This window comes from Ornithodoros turicata, chromosome 1 (genome assembly GCF_037126465.1).
Source record: "Ornithodoros turicata isolate Travis chromosome 1, ASM3712646v1, whole genome shotgun sequence".
NCBI classification, from domain to species: domain Eukaryota; kingdom Metazoa; phylum Arthropoda; class Arachnida; order Ixodida; family Argasidae; genus Ornithodoros; species Ornithodoros turicata.
Window position 1 is genome coordinate 229,502,965 of NC_088201.1, and position 13,357 is coordinate 229,516,321.

Genomic DNA, 13,357 nt, shown 5'->3' on the forward strand with positions numbered 1-13,357 from the left:
TCTTTATGTCGTTCGTGGAGCTCTTGTACGTAGGCCAGGTCTACCTCTAAAAAATAACCAACGTCTGCATAATCTGCAACAAGGATTACATCTAAACCTGCAACCTCTTCGGGTGACAGCCATTCAAAGTCTCCGAATGGGAGTGGTTCACGCATCACTGTGCCATAGAGTCCATTTATGTCCATGTAATGAATTATGGTCTTTGGTTTTTCGGGATCGTACTGATCTGTCCCTGGGACATTTGCAGTGGCCATTCGCGTTGAACACTGGGTCATACCACCACGCAGGCCCCGTTCAATTAACAGATAGGCATCGGGATCGTGGATTAAATCCAGATTAATCCGGCTCATTTTTAGTGCGCAAGACATGCTTAGTCCCGGGAGTGACACGAAATGAAGTAGTTCAATTTTGTGCGTCTCCAACGCCCATATTCGGAAGTTTTGAAACACGTCTGCCAGAAGCAATGCGTCCGTCAGAAGGTACAAATCCGAGTACTCGCCCAGGCTCTTCAGTTGAAATTTTTCAAACACATTTTGCGCATGGCGGTAATCTTCCTCGCTCACTTCTGATCCGTTCAGTTGGTTAAAGAACTGGTCACGTGATGGCAAACAGGGCTCGTCGTAACGTTCAAAAGAGGTAACGTAGTTATAACAGAAAACCCCTTTACGTACAACCAACCTGAAGTAGTCCTCCTCTACGAAAAACTGACGCAGACACCTGAAGTTAGATTCACCTTTGTCACATAGATTTTTCGTCAATGTGTCGAGACTAGCATTGAGGAAGCTTAACGAGTCTATGGAGCGGAACACACCAATGTCTATAGCCTTAAACTTTTGACAACTGGAGGCTATCACTCTGATATCTGTCTTCCGAAGCAGGTGCAGATGAGCTACTATGAATCCGAGGTCATAATTGGCATTATGTGCAATGATGGGCACTTTCCGTGGTATCCGCAGTTTCAGATTACATCCCTGACACAATGATTGGCGAAATTCTCCACTTACGTGATCATGGTCTCGCACTTTCTGCTTCTTAGTGAATGGTTCTTTACAGATGTTACAGTGAGTGGCTTCAGAATGTTCGAGTTCGTCTCCTGGGGTCATTTGCAAGGGCACAGTCTCGTGCAACATCGCATACAGCTCATCATGCAAATTACGCAATAGTTCCATGAAAACGGAAACGCAGTCTGCACCACGGTAAATATGTTTCTTCAAGACATACGAATCGCACGAGCGTATGACGAGGAGACAGAAGGATGAAGGGATGTGTTCCTCGTCGACATTCCCGCCTCCCGAACACGGTGATAGTACACTCTCAAAGTCGTATACACAGTAGAAGGGAACTTCCGACATCAAATGCTCTCCGGCAAACGACAGTGTCTCACCCTTCTTTGGAAAAATAGTCTTGGACACTTTTTGTTGTTTACACATTAGTAGATGATCGGCGAGTACACCCGGGGTGGTGAAACCCATCGTACACCGTTTGCAGTGAAAATAACCAGGTGGTGTGAACAAAGCATTGAAATTAGTAATGAGTACAAAATGGAAGTCAATCAGCAGTAGATCGACATGCTTCTTGCACTGGTCGTCAACAACCTTAATCGGGTAAACATATTTTTCATCTTTGTCATAACCGTACACGTTAATGCTCACATCGTTCTGCTTCTCAAACATTTCTACATCTTTCGGGAACACTACAGGAAACGTCTCTGGAAATACATATTGAGACAGGTATGACCTGTAGGATGAAGCTCTGCGTCTGTAAGAACCCTTTGCAGGATGTAGACCGGCAAGTACGCAAAATGCGAAACACATGTTCTGTTCACTATCCTCGTGAAGGTCGACACTCAGAAGACACCGACACTTTTTTTTCAATTCGTTTGGCAATTCAAAGTCGGTACAACCAATGAGCTGTGGCGCGAGACGACCGACATGAAGAATGCAGGCGTGAATTCGAAATAAGAAAAATCCCGACCCTTGCATTTCAAGCTTTTCTAAATTGTTGGTGACTTCAGTGCCTACTTCAATGACAGCACGTTCTACGTCTCGTTCCGACCACAGCGTATGCGCACTCGAAGGAATAAATTGAGTGACAAATATGATCTCATCCTCAGGCGTATGTCGACCGAGTTCCGCCTTCAGCAAAACATAAAAGCGTAACGGAAATCCGAAATGTCGAAGTACACCGGCAAGGTAGCGTCCGTTTTCATGAAAGAATGTGCTGACATCCTGCCCGTCGTCGTCTCTGTCATGTAGATGAAGCTCATAGCGGTTGGTATAGTTGCGGAGCGTACAGAGTGTCTCACAAAATGGGATACAGGGTGTTGCAAGGTTATGAACGTTAGCCAGATGAACTTGAAGTCCCAGCGCTGTTCTGTAGTGCTGCCGATCGGCCGGAGGACAAAGGTGGCATGTCACCATTTCTTTTTATTTTTTTACTCGGATTGACCGAACACGATGTCTGGCGAAAGAAGACGTTTCCCCTCTTTTCCAACTCGCTCTTTCTTCTCCATCCAGAGTCCGCTCGTGTTCCTCATGTCTTCGATGTCTTGAGTGCTTAGTTTATGAAACCGAGCTGGAAGGAACACCTTTACGTGCTCGTGATCCTTCATAATTTCTACGTAGACCGCCTCGCCATACCTCGTTTCAATTTTGTTAACATCAACCACATCATACTTGATGTTTTTAGGAATTGTCGCCATTTTTTGAAACTCTCCACATTTCTTTAACTTGTCAAGTTTATGCAAGATCGACGAAGACATGATGCTTACTTGTACACTGATGCAATGATGACGACGATGATCCTTCGGACACGTTGGACCGACTAAAAACAAAAGGAGCACATGTTAGAACACTGCAAAATATTTCATCATTCTGAACACCATACCTCCTCAGAAGGAGGTTCGAGAGTGAAGGAGCTGAGCGTCAGACAGTTCTTATATAAGAAGTTGCCAGCATGGCAACCTTGAGGAGTCTTCTTTTTTTTTTACATCGTCAACTCTGCAGTCGAACCTACCTTTGCAGTTTGCTTTTTTTCCCTGCAGTTTGCAAGCACGGACTTGTTTATCTAACGAAACGTATCTTGACCAGACTTCATTCCCTTGCACGAAATGACAGTGATAGCACCTTTTAGGTTCGTGACGCCTGCCTCGGTGTCAATTTCAGGGGCTAGTCAAAGTGGGAAATCCACCTTCGTGGCACGACTAATTAAACACAGAGCTGTCCTCTTTGACAAACCGTTCAAGCAAATATGGTATATCTATCTTTATAAGCAGCCGGTATTCGATACTCTTCCTGAAGTAAATTTCAGTCAAGACATCCCTGCAGATCCGGAGAATTATAGCCACTCATTATTTATATTTGACGACTGTTTAGCCGACCGGCAAAGACTCAAAGAAATCTGCAAATTTTATATCGCTGGGTGTCACCACCTGTCAATCACGGCTGTGTTCATCTCGCAATACCTGTTCGTCAACGACCCTTTGTATCGCACAATACAATTCAATAGCACGGCTCTCGTTTTATTTCGTTCACCACGCACTACAGACCAGCTGCGTATGCTGTCCAGGCAGATTTTCGGGCGAAATGATTTGTTGCCCACGATATATAAAGATGCCTGTCAGAAACCATACTCATACTTAGTTATCGACTTGTCTCAACAGAGCAACGATCACTATAAGGTGTGGACCAACATTTTCCCGGATGATCACAGACAGATCGTATACAGGTCATGAAAAGGCTTAACAAACACATTCGTTTCCTTCGTATGATCGCTGAAGCAAAGACAGGGAAAGATCGTTACAACCTGATTCAACATGCCAGCAGGGAACAGCTACGAACAATCAGGGAGATTTGTATGAACCTCTGCAAAGGAAACATCGACGTACCGGCGAAAGTTAAAAAGCAATTGCAGCCTTTTGCAACACCCATTAGGACACTGGCTTCCAGGCAAGACCGTGCAGATGTGAAGAAAGTTAAACGGATTCTTCATCAGTCCGGCGGGTTTTTGCAATTTTTGTTGCCCCCCTTGTTAGGTCTCGTTTCAAGTTTAGCGGGCAAAAGCATCGCAAAAGCAATCGGCATTTGAATAATGCAGAAATACGAGCTTGTTCCCTATCGGGAAAGCACTATTCCGTCGATATTGAATAAACAGGAGCCTGATGATATCAAGGCCAAGGAGATCATCCAGTACTTGCACAAGCTATTGCATCCTCCCGCGAACACATTAAGACAGCCTAGTGCAGCAGGTGAGGAGACAAATCATGTGGCATCGACAAGAGAGCAGACACAGATTCAAGCGGACGAGGAGGAAGATGCCATCGTTAATTTTATGAGCAGCGGCTACAAGATGAGAGCAAGCCAATTACTGCGTTTACTAAAACCCGTGCTCGGCTGGAATAGTAAAACGTTTGAGCTCATTGTCAATGGTGAACAAATACCAAATACCAACGTTGTAGACCTTGTTTATTATTTGGTCACAAGAGCGCGAAATGTGTGGCGACCCGCGTATCTCGAGAGGATCCTACCACTATTGGTCAAGCTAAATATACCGACACTTATCGTACATCCATCTCGCCTTGAAAAGGAGACTGCAGAGCCATCAGCCGGTAGTCCTACGTTCACACCTGAGACACCTCGTCGACGCATTTCTCCGGTTATCACAAGAGCGGCTAAGAGACTTCGAGAATGGAACCGGTATTGAGCACGTTGGAAACGCAACAGGAACACTGTGGTTACCTTCGGGACGAAAACATTCTGGCGCATTTTCCCGCACGACACAGGAAGAAGGCCCTCGCCATTCTGCAGATGCTAAAGACCGTATTTGCGATAGATGAAGAGGGAAGGATTATCTGTCATTCTCGCGTTGTTCCAAGTAGTTCCGTCATCGAGCTTATAAAATACGAACTGCACAATCGATCGCCCTCTTGGTACAAAGGTGACGTGGCAGCCGTTATAAATGCCTACTTGTCATTCGACGGACTTCGTGTTCGTGGAAGAAAATTGTGCTAATGGCTGCTTACGTGGACGTATACCATCCTGGTGCTCTAGGTGGTGTTCAACGACTCGCACGAGCGATCGGTGAAAAGCCGGCGAAGGTTGCCAAGTTCCTGGAAACCAGTGATGTGTACTCTCTCTTCAGAGAACTTAAGCGACCACGTCAGTTCCGGAAGACCATCGTTTTGGGTGTGAAGGATATATTCCAAATAGATTTGAAAGACCTTCAGAAACTGTCGAGATACAACAAGGGTTTTCGCTATCTTTTGTTTTGTATCGACGCATTTTCTCGTATGCTTGCTGTAGTGCCTGTGCAGAATAAACGAGCAGCGGAAATTATACGTGGACTGAGACTCGCTTTTAGACGTATTGGGACTCCGAGACTGATTCATTCAGACAGAGGTACAGAGTTCACCAATAAGTCACTCGGAGCATTTTTAAAATCAAAAGGGATATCTCTCTTCCACTCTAATTCAAATACGAAAGCAAGTATAGCAGAACGATCTATTCGAAGTCTTATGACGCCACTTTATCGTGCTTTTGAATATCAGGGACATAAATCGTACTTGAAAAGTTTACAGCCTCTAGTCAAAGCATATAATCATCGTGTTCATAGAACTCTGTCGGCACGACCTGTGGATGTCAACAAAGAAAATGAACATTTATTTAGGCAAAAGCTCTATCCTACTCCGAGCAAACCCCCAGAGAAGCCACGTTTTCGCGTTGGCCAGTTTGTCAGAATAGCAAAGTCTAGACACCAGTTAGTCAAAAGTTATCTTGGTTCGTTTACGCGTGAAATTTTTGTGGTGAGAGCAGTCAAGATTGGTTACCCGAATACCTATCTCTTACGTGACCAGCAGGAAGAACCTATTGAAGGTCAATTTTATGCAAGCGAATTAACACGTGTGCAGCCTGGAAAGGGCCACCGCATTATAAAAAGACGCGTTCGGAATGGAAAGGTGCAGTACCTGTTGCAACCTTCTGGAAGTCGTAGAAGGACTTGGGTTCCGGAGAACTACCTGCCACCACCGACGACGAAATGACTGGCGATCACTGGTCCGATGTCGAACAACCAGCCAACGCTGGCGATTCCTGGTCTCAATCGGGTGATGATGTGTGCGGCATGCGGGACGTTACCCAGGATCATCAACTCCAAGGAAAATGTCGCCGTCCTCATACCTGTTGGAATGACGTGTTAGAATGCGGTTCGTCGAAGTCAACGGACGACACAGTGCTCGTCGCAGCATTTAAGATAACCAGAGACATTTTCCTGTTCCAGTCCCTGCCTCTGAACCTTCCCGCGAAAAAGACTGTGTGGGAGTCTTCAAAAACAATGTATGCCCGGGTGCACAGGAAGTGTGAGCACCTATCCGACCACCCGTTCGACCTGGTCTCCGAATGGGGAAAACAGATGAGCTCAATATTCAGCTATTACGGTGATCGTGACGTCGACGTAATGCAACTGGTGGCCGAAAGTCTATGTATCATGTACTACGCAATGAAGACTGGCTACCATTACCTGGCTGTGTACATAAACGACATGACAATTGACCTGTTGCAAAATAGGTTGTCACCCAAAGACGCTTACCAATAAATATTGAAATCCATGACGAGTTGTCTCATTTTACTGTAGGTCGTCATGGTAAATAGATGTCCGGAGATGTTCTGCTACACCTTGTCCTTTCTGAGTGCTGTTTCCCTGTTCGTTTTCGTAGCTACAACAGAATTTACAAAACCAACACTGAAACAGGGAAAATGCACTACCGTGACTCAGATTGACCATAACATCTACGTCCACCGATGTCCAGCTGCAGTAACTGCCGTACGCCTTTGGCTCAGCAATGGTCATCCGACGAGATACGGAGTAAATCTGTCGCAAAATGATACACGTCAACTATGGCATTGAAGCAAATGTCGCGCACAATTATTATAACTTCGAGTGCTCGAAGCTATGTGAAATAAGCTTCGAACCCAGGCAAGTAATAGAACGATGTCCCGGCAATGTGTACAATATTGCAAGACTCATTGGGAATGGAAAGCACAGCGGTTACGGTATCACTCTTTCGAAATCGGCTACCATGTCTCTGCTGTCTCATCTGAGCGAAACAATAAAAAGAATTTAAAACAAATACATGCCCGCATTTCATTTAGCTATAAGATACACTGTAACACAAGAAATGGTTTGAAATACTCACATCACTTGGCTCTTACGTGGCACACTCACTGCTGGAAGCTCGTACGTGGCAGACAGCGTATACCACCACTCGAAAATTCATCTTGCGAGGGCGATAACGGTTTCTTTTTTGTGTGTGTGTGGTTGGTGTTCCCAAAGAGCGTTCGGAAAAAGCCAGACGGGTGTTTCGCGGTTGTGTTATCATACCAAAAGAAGAAGAAAAAAGAGCGCGTCGGCAAGAGGTATCGCATTTCACATGCTGCTCCTGCGAAAGGAGAAGCTGTCCACGATGCATTCACGTGATCCTTCCTTCCCTTGAAATAAAACAAAAATGAAGGGTCTTATAAGCTAGCTGTCGACGACTGAGACCGATCAGACCTTCATCGACGACGCAACTTTGAAAGGATGTGAGTATACCTCTTGTCTTTATGCCTTTTTTTGTTATTTTTATTTCGAAACCATCACAGCTGGTAACCGCAATACGTAGTCATGCAATGCTTCTCGATTCGTTGTATGCTGTTGTCGCAATGCGCAACACAAGTTTGGAAATGTGTGTGTATAGAACACCTCTATTTTATTGTGATTGTTGTCACTGGGTTATTTACTTCCAAACGTCGTACTCCTATGCAAATGCATGACACAGTAACAGAGACATATCAGAAAGTGGAAAACGTTAACCGATTCTTTGATAATGCTGCTTGTTGTTGTTGCGTGACACCTGATCGAGATTTGAGTCATCCTAGACTTTGTCCTGATTGAGAAGAGCATTCACAGGATGTTTCGTTTTCCCTTTGTTTTTGCAGATTGCTTCTGTACAAGGATGAAGTCAAGCAAGACTCTGGTAATTTGTAACATATCTTTCGTTAGTTGAATAAAAGAGTAGTAAAATAATGTGCTGAAATAAAAAAGGAATATATACAGTGTTGTCTGGTCTCTGATATACATCATTATTTGAGTGTACTTATCAAATGGGGGAAAAAATCATGCTGTGACGCGGCATTTATTTTTTTGTCAAATGAAACCGTAAGTACAGACGGACAAAAGCTTGAAACTAGAGGGACATCTGGTAACCATTCAAAAACCTGCGTTGACGTTGTCACAGCGAAACTAGCGTGCTGCGGTTTGAAACCGAAATTACAGTCGGTCAATAGCTTGAAACCAGAGGGCATCTGGCAACACCTAGGAATTCGAAACTGAAACCAGAACTACACGTGGAGCAACCAAGCTTGGCGTCCATTCATTTAAAACCGAAACCGAAACTACAGACGGCCAAAGCTTGAAAACTAGAGGGCGCTTGGTGGGAACCGAAACTACCTGGCGCTCTGACGCGGCAACCAAACTAGGTGACGGACTGACGTCAACCCAATCGGAAAAATACTATTAAATGTCATCAGATGTTATTGCCTGTTATTAAATGTCATTTGTGTGTTATTACATGTCATTTGCGTGTTATTACATGTCATTGTGCGTTATTACATGTCATTGCGTGTTATTAAATGTCATTAAACGTGCATCCAGGTGCCCATCAAACACTATCGACACGTGAGTTCCCATTGTTTACCCGAGTTAACCGTTACCTTATCCTGGCGGCGCATGTTATTGAAACCTGGGAACCCATTGTTCACACTATCGATACATGATTTCCATTGTTTTCTGATATATCTTATCGCGCGTGTGCGTGTCGCATGTAACCTGAGCGGCCCATTGTTATAAGATCTTATATATACCACTACTAACCTGGTACAAATATTGAGAATGTCGAACAAACAATATGATTGCGTTATGTCAGTAGTAAAAGGAAGGATCCCCGAAAATGTGCATTGAACGAAATGAAGAAAAACTGGTGTTCCCTCATCATTTTTTTTTTTGCGGACGATTTACCGAACTGATTTTTGTTCTGAAAACGGCTACGATGTCAGGTCACGGAAAGGAACAGGAGTCGTCATTTGGACAACTTCGTAGCTTTTATAATTAAAAAGTTAAGTAACGATTTTTAGGTAAACAGTCATTCGGTGGTTGAGCGAGAGACGGCCAAGAACGTCTACCGGACCAGAGATGATGCAAGTGAAAACAAGATGTCTATGGCCCTTATAGTTTTTAAATAAAAAATCTGTAGCGAAGAAAAAATACTCCCTCGTATTTGGGTTCACAAACCGTGCTCCTATGCATCTCCACACTAGGGTGATTCCCGCGGACTGGTATCTCCTCTGCAGTCAACAACACTGCAAAGTATGCAGAAGCTACCCTTGTTTGTTTCCTTCTTTTTTTTCAGATGCCAAAGTTGTGCATTGTTGCGTTTGTTGAAGCAGGCAGCGTTGAACTAGTTCCAGCGAACTGGATATCTGGGAACAAGTGCTCGTGTTCACCTGGACGCATAGGTCGACGCAATCATGATCGCAATGCCTTATCAAAGCCTGATGATAGCGATCATGAGTGCGATCACGAAGCACTGGCAAGGCTGCCGCGATCATGATCGCGCCGACCTATGCCTGTACGTGGTGACAAGGCGCACTTTAGAAAATGATGTTCTGAGGCTGAAACACACAGAAAGCACAAATACATACAAAACTTGAAAGTACCTAAGAAATCAAGGATGAAAGATTAAAGTCACTGAAAAGGTTAGCCAGCTGTAGGACTCGAACCCAAATCTTCTGGATTGCCGTTCCATGGGTCTGCCAATTGAGCTAAGCTAACGCGCCTTCTCAGCGACTTCCAAGGGTGCGCATCTGTAGGGACAACCCAGTCACTCTCTCTCACTTATCCTCCTTTCACTCTTACATTTGTGCTAACTCATACACACATTCATACGAAAGGGATCGACGCAAGCGGCAACTATTGAATATGAGCGAACTGAGGCTGGAGAGAACTGAGAAATGTTCTGAGGCTGGAACAACATAGAAGGGACAAATACATACAAAGCTTCAAGGTGAAACATGGAACTCACTGAAAAGGTTAGCCAGCTGTAGGACTCGAACCCAAATCTTCTGGATTGCCGGTCCAGGGCTCTGCCAATTGAGCTAAGCTAACGCGCCTTCTCAGCGACTTCCAAGGGTGCGTCATCTGAAGGGACAACCCAGTCACTCTCTCTCACTTATCCTCCTTTCACTCTTACATTTGTGCTCACTCATACACACATTCATACGACAGGGATCGACGCAAGCGGCAACTGTTGAACATGAGAGAACTGATGTTCTGAGGCTGGAACAACATAGAAGGGACAAACACATACAAAGCTTCAAGGTGAAACATGGAACTCACTGAAAAGGTTAGCCAGCTGTAGGACTCGAACCCACATCTTCTGGATTGCCGGTCCAGGGCTCTACCAATTGAGCTTAGCTAACATACCTCTCAAGCGAGTTCCAAGGGTGCGTCATCTAAAGGGACACATAGCCACTCTCACTCATCCCCCTTTCACTCTTACATTTTTCTCACTCATACAAACAGTCATAGGACGGGGTCGACACGGACGCGGATTTTACATGAGACAACTGATGTTCTGAAGCTGGAACAGGATGTCCTGGTTATGAAGTCCGTTATCGCCAGGAAAAGCCGATCACTGACTCCCTAGCCTTCTATCTCAACTTTGTACTCTTTGAACTGTTCTGGCTTCCAATGACGACATATAAATTCACCCTCGTCTCCGCTTGTCAAGCTGGTTAAAACAATGCCGCGCCTGTAAGACGTGCACGTGGAACTATATTCAGGCATTTATTTTCGAGGCAGAATACCGCTGCCGGAAGAATCCGATTTCTACTGAACCATATAAATGCCAATAAACACCCCCCCCCCGACTTAGCTTGAGAGCAAATGACGCAAACCACAAACCCTAACTAGAACGCCGTTTTCCAATGCCTGCAGCTCTCTCATGATAGCTTCACCGACGAAACGCGGCCGCTGCAAAGCCTTACTACGCTGTACGCGCTCGTAGCCTAACCTAACCTAACCTAACCTAACCTAATCGAACTAGAACGCCATTTTCCAATGCCAGCAGCTGTCTCCTGATAGCTTCATCGACGAAACGCGGCCGCTGCTAAGCCTTACTACGCTGTACGCGCTCGTAGCCTAACCTAACCTAACCTAACCTAACCTAATCGAACTAGAACGCCATTTTCCAATGCCAGCAGCTGTCTCCTGATAGCTTCATCGACGAAACGCGGCCGCTGCTAAGCCTTACTACGCTGTACGCGCTCGTAGCCTAACCTAATCTAACCTAACTAGAACGCCGTTTTGCCATGCCGGCAGCTCTCTCATGATAGCTTCACCGACGAAACGCGGCCGCTGCTAAGCCTTACTACGCTGTACGCGCTCGTAGCCTAGCCTAGCCTAGCCTAGCCTAGCCTAACATAACCTAGAACACAGTTTTCCAATGCCGGCAGCTCTCTCATGATAGCTTCACCGACGAAACGCGGCCGTTGCTAAGCCTTACTACACTGTACGCGCTCGTAGCCTAACCTAACCTAAGCTAACTAAAACGCCATTTTCCAATGCCAGCAGCTGTCTCATGATAGCTTCACCGACGAAACGCGGCCGCTGCTAAGCCTTACTACACTGTACGCGCTCGTAACCTAGCCTAGCCTAACCTAACCTGACCTGACCTGACCTGACCTGACCTGACCTGACCTGATCAGACCAGACCAGACCAGAACACAGTTTTCCAATGCCGGCAGCTCTCTCATGATAGCTTCACCGACAAAACGCGGCCGCTGCTAAGCCTTACTACGCTGTACGCGCTCGTAGCCTAACCTAACCTAACCTAACCTAACTAGAACACAGATGGGTAGAAATCCAGCGAACCGGTAGAATGTAGGAAGGGAGTTGCCTCAGGACAGAAGCCGCCGATATTTCGAACAGAGACTGTTCTTCTTCTGGGCACCGTCCTCATCATTGGCATGGTATTTAAAGGGTTAGGTGTGACGTGTTTAAAGGTTCATGCGAATTGTGGGTCAACAGCCCGGAGGGAAGAAAGGTTCCGTACGGGTTTTTACGGTACGTACGTACGTACGTACGGGTTTTTACGCCGTAAAAACCCGTACGGAACCTTTCTTCCCTCCGGGCTGTTGACCCACAATTCGCATGAACCTTTAAACACGTCACACCTAACCCTTTAAATACCATGCCAATGATGAGGACGGTGCCCAGAAGAAGAACAGTCTCTGTTCGAAATATCGGCGGCTTCTGTCCTGAGGCAACTCCCTTCCTAACTAGAACACAGTTTTCCAATGCCGGCAGCTCTCTCATGATAGCTTCACCGACGAAACGCGGGCGCTGCTAAGCCTTGCTTCGCTGTACGCGCTCGTAGCCTAACCTAACCTAACTAGAACGCCGTTTTGCCATGCCGGCAGCTCTCTCATGGTAGCTTCACAGACGAAACGCGGCCGCTGCTACGCCTTACTACGCTGTACGTGCTCGTAGCCTAGCCTAGCCTAGCCCAACCTAGCCTTACCTAACCTAACCTAACCTAACCTAACCTAACTGAAACGCCATTTTGCAATGCCAGCAGCTGTCTCATGATAGCTTCACCGACGAAACGCGGCCGCTGCTAAGCCTTACTACGCTGTACGCGCTCGTAGCCTAACCTAACCTAACTAGAACGCCGTTTTGCTATGCCGGCAGCTCTCTCATGATAGCTTTTCCGACGAAACGCGGCCGCTGCTAAGCCTTACTACGCTGTACGCGCTCGTAGCCTAGCCTGACCTGACCTGACCTGACCAGACCAGAACACAGTTTTCCAATGCTGGCAGCTCTCTCATGATAGCTACACCGACGAAACGCGGCCGCTGCTAAGCCTTACTACGCTGTACGCGCTCGTTGCCTAGCCTAGCCGAGCCTAGCCTAGCCGAACCGAACCGAACCGAACCCAACCCAACCCAACCCAACCCAACCTAACCTAACCTAACCTAAACACAGTTTTGAAAATGCCGGCAGCTCTCTCATGATAGCTTCACCGACGAAACGCGGCCGCTGCTAAGCCTTACTACGCTGTACGCGCTCGTAGCCTAGCCTAGCCTAACCTAACCTAACCTAACCTGACCTCACCTGCCTGACCTGACCAGACCAGAACACAGTTTTCGAAAACCGGCAGCTCTCTCATGATAGCTTCACGGACGAAACGCGGCCGCTGCTAAGCCTTACTACGCTGTACGCGCTGGTAGCCTAACCTAACCTAACTAAAACACCATTTTGCAATGCC

General features: G+C 46.2%; 1 long non-coding RNA gene across 2 annotated transcripts; it reads right to left on the reverse strand.

The window, feature by feature from the left end:
- Nucleotides 1–1,283: 1,283 nt before the first annotated feature.
- LOC135379074 (uncharacterized) lies at nt 1,284–7,275 on the reverse strand. Of its 2 annotated transcripts, XR_010418700.1 has the most exons (5): nt 7,190–7,275; nt 6,583–6,864; nt 5,963–6,173; nt 2,771–2,823; nt 1,284–2,574 (listed from the first exon to the last, which is right to left on the reverse strand). It is a non-coding gene; the product is annotated as an uncharacterized LOC135379074 (long non-coding RNA). The 2 variants fall into 2 exon arrangements; XR_010418699.1 differs by having other exon boundaries at nt 1,284–2,823.
- Between the last annotated feature and the right edge of the window lie 6,082 nt (nt 7,276–13,357).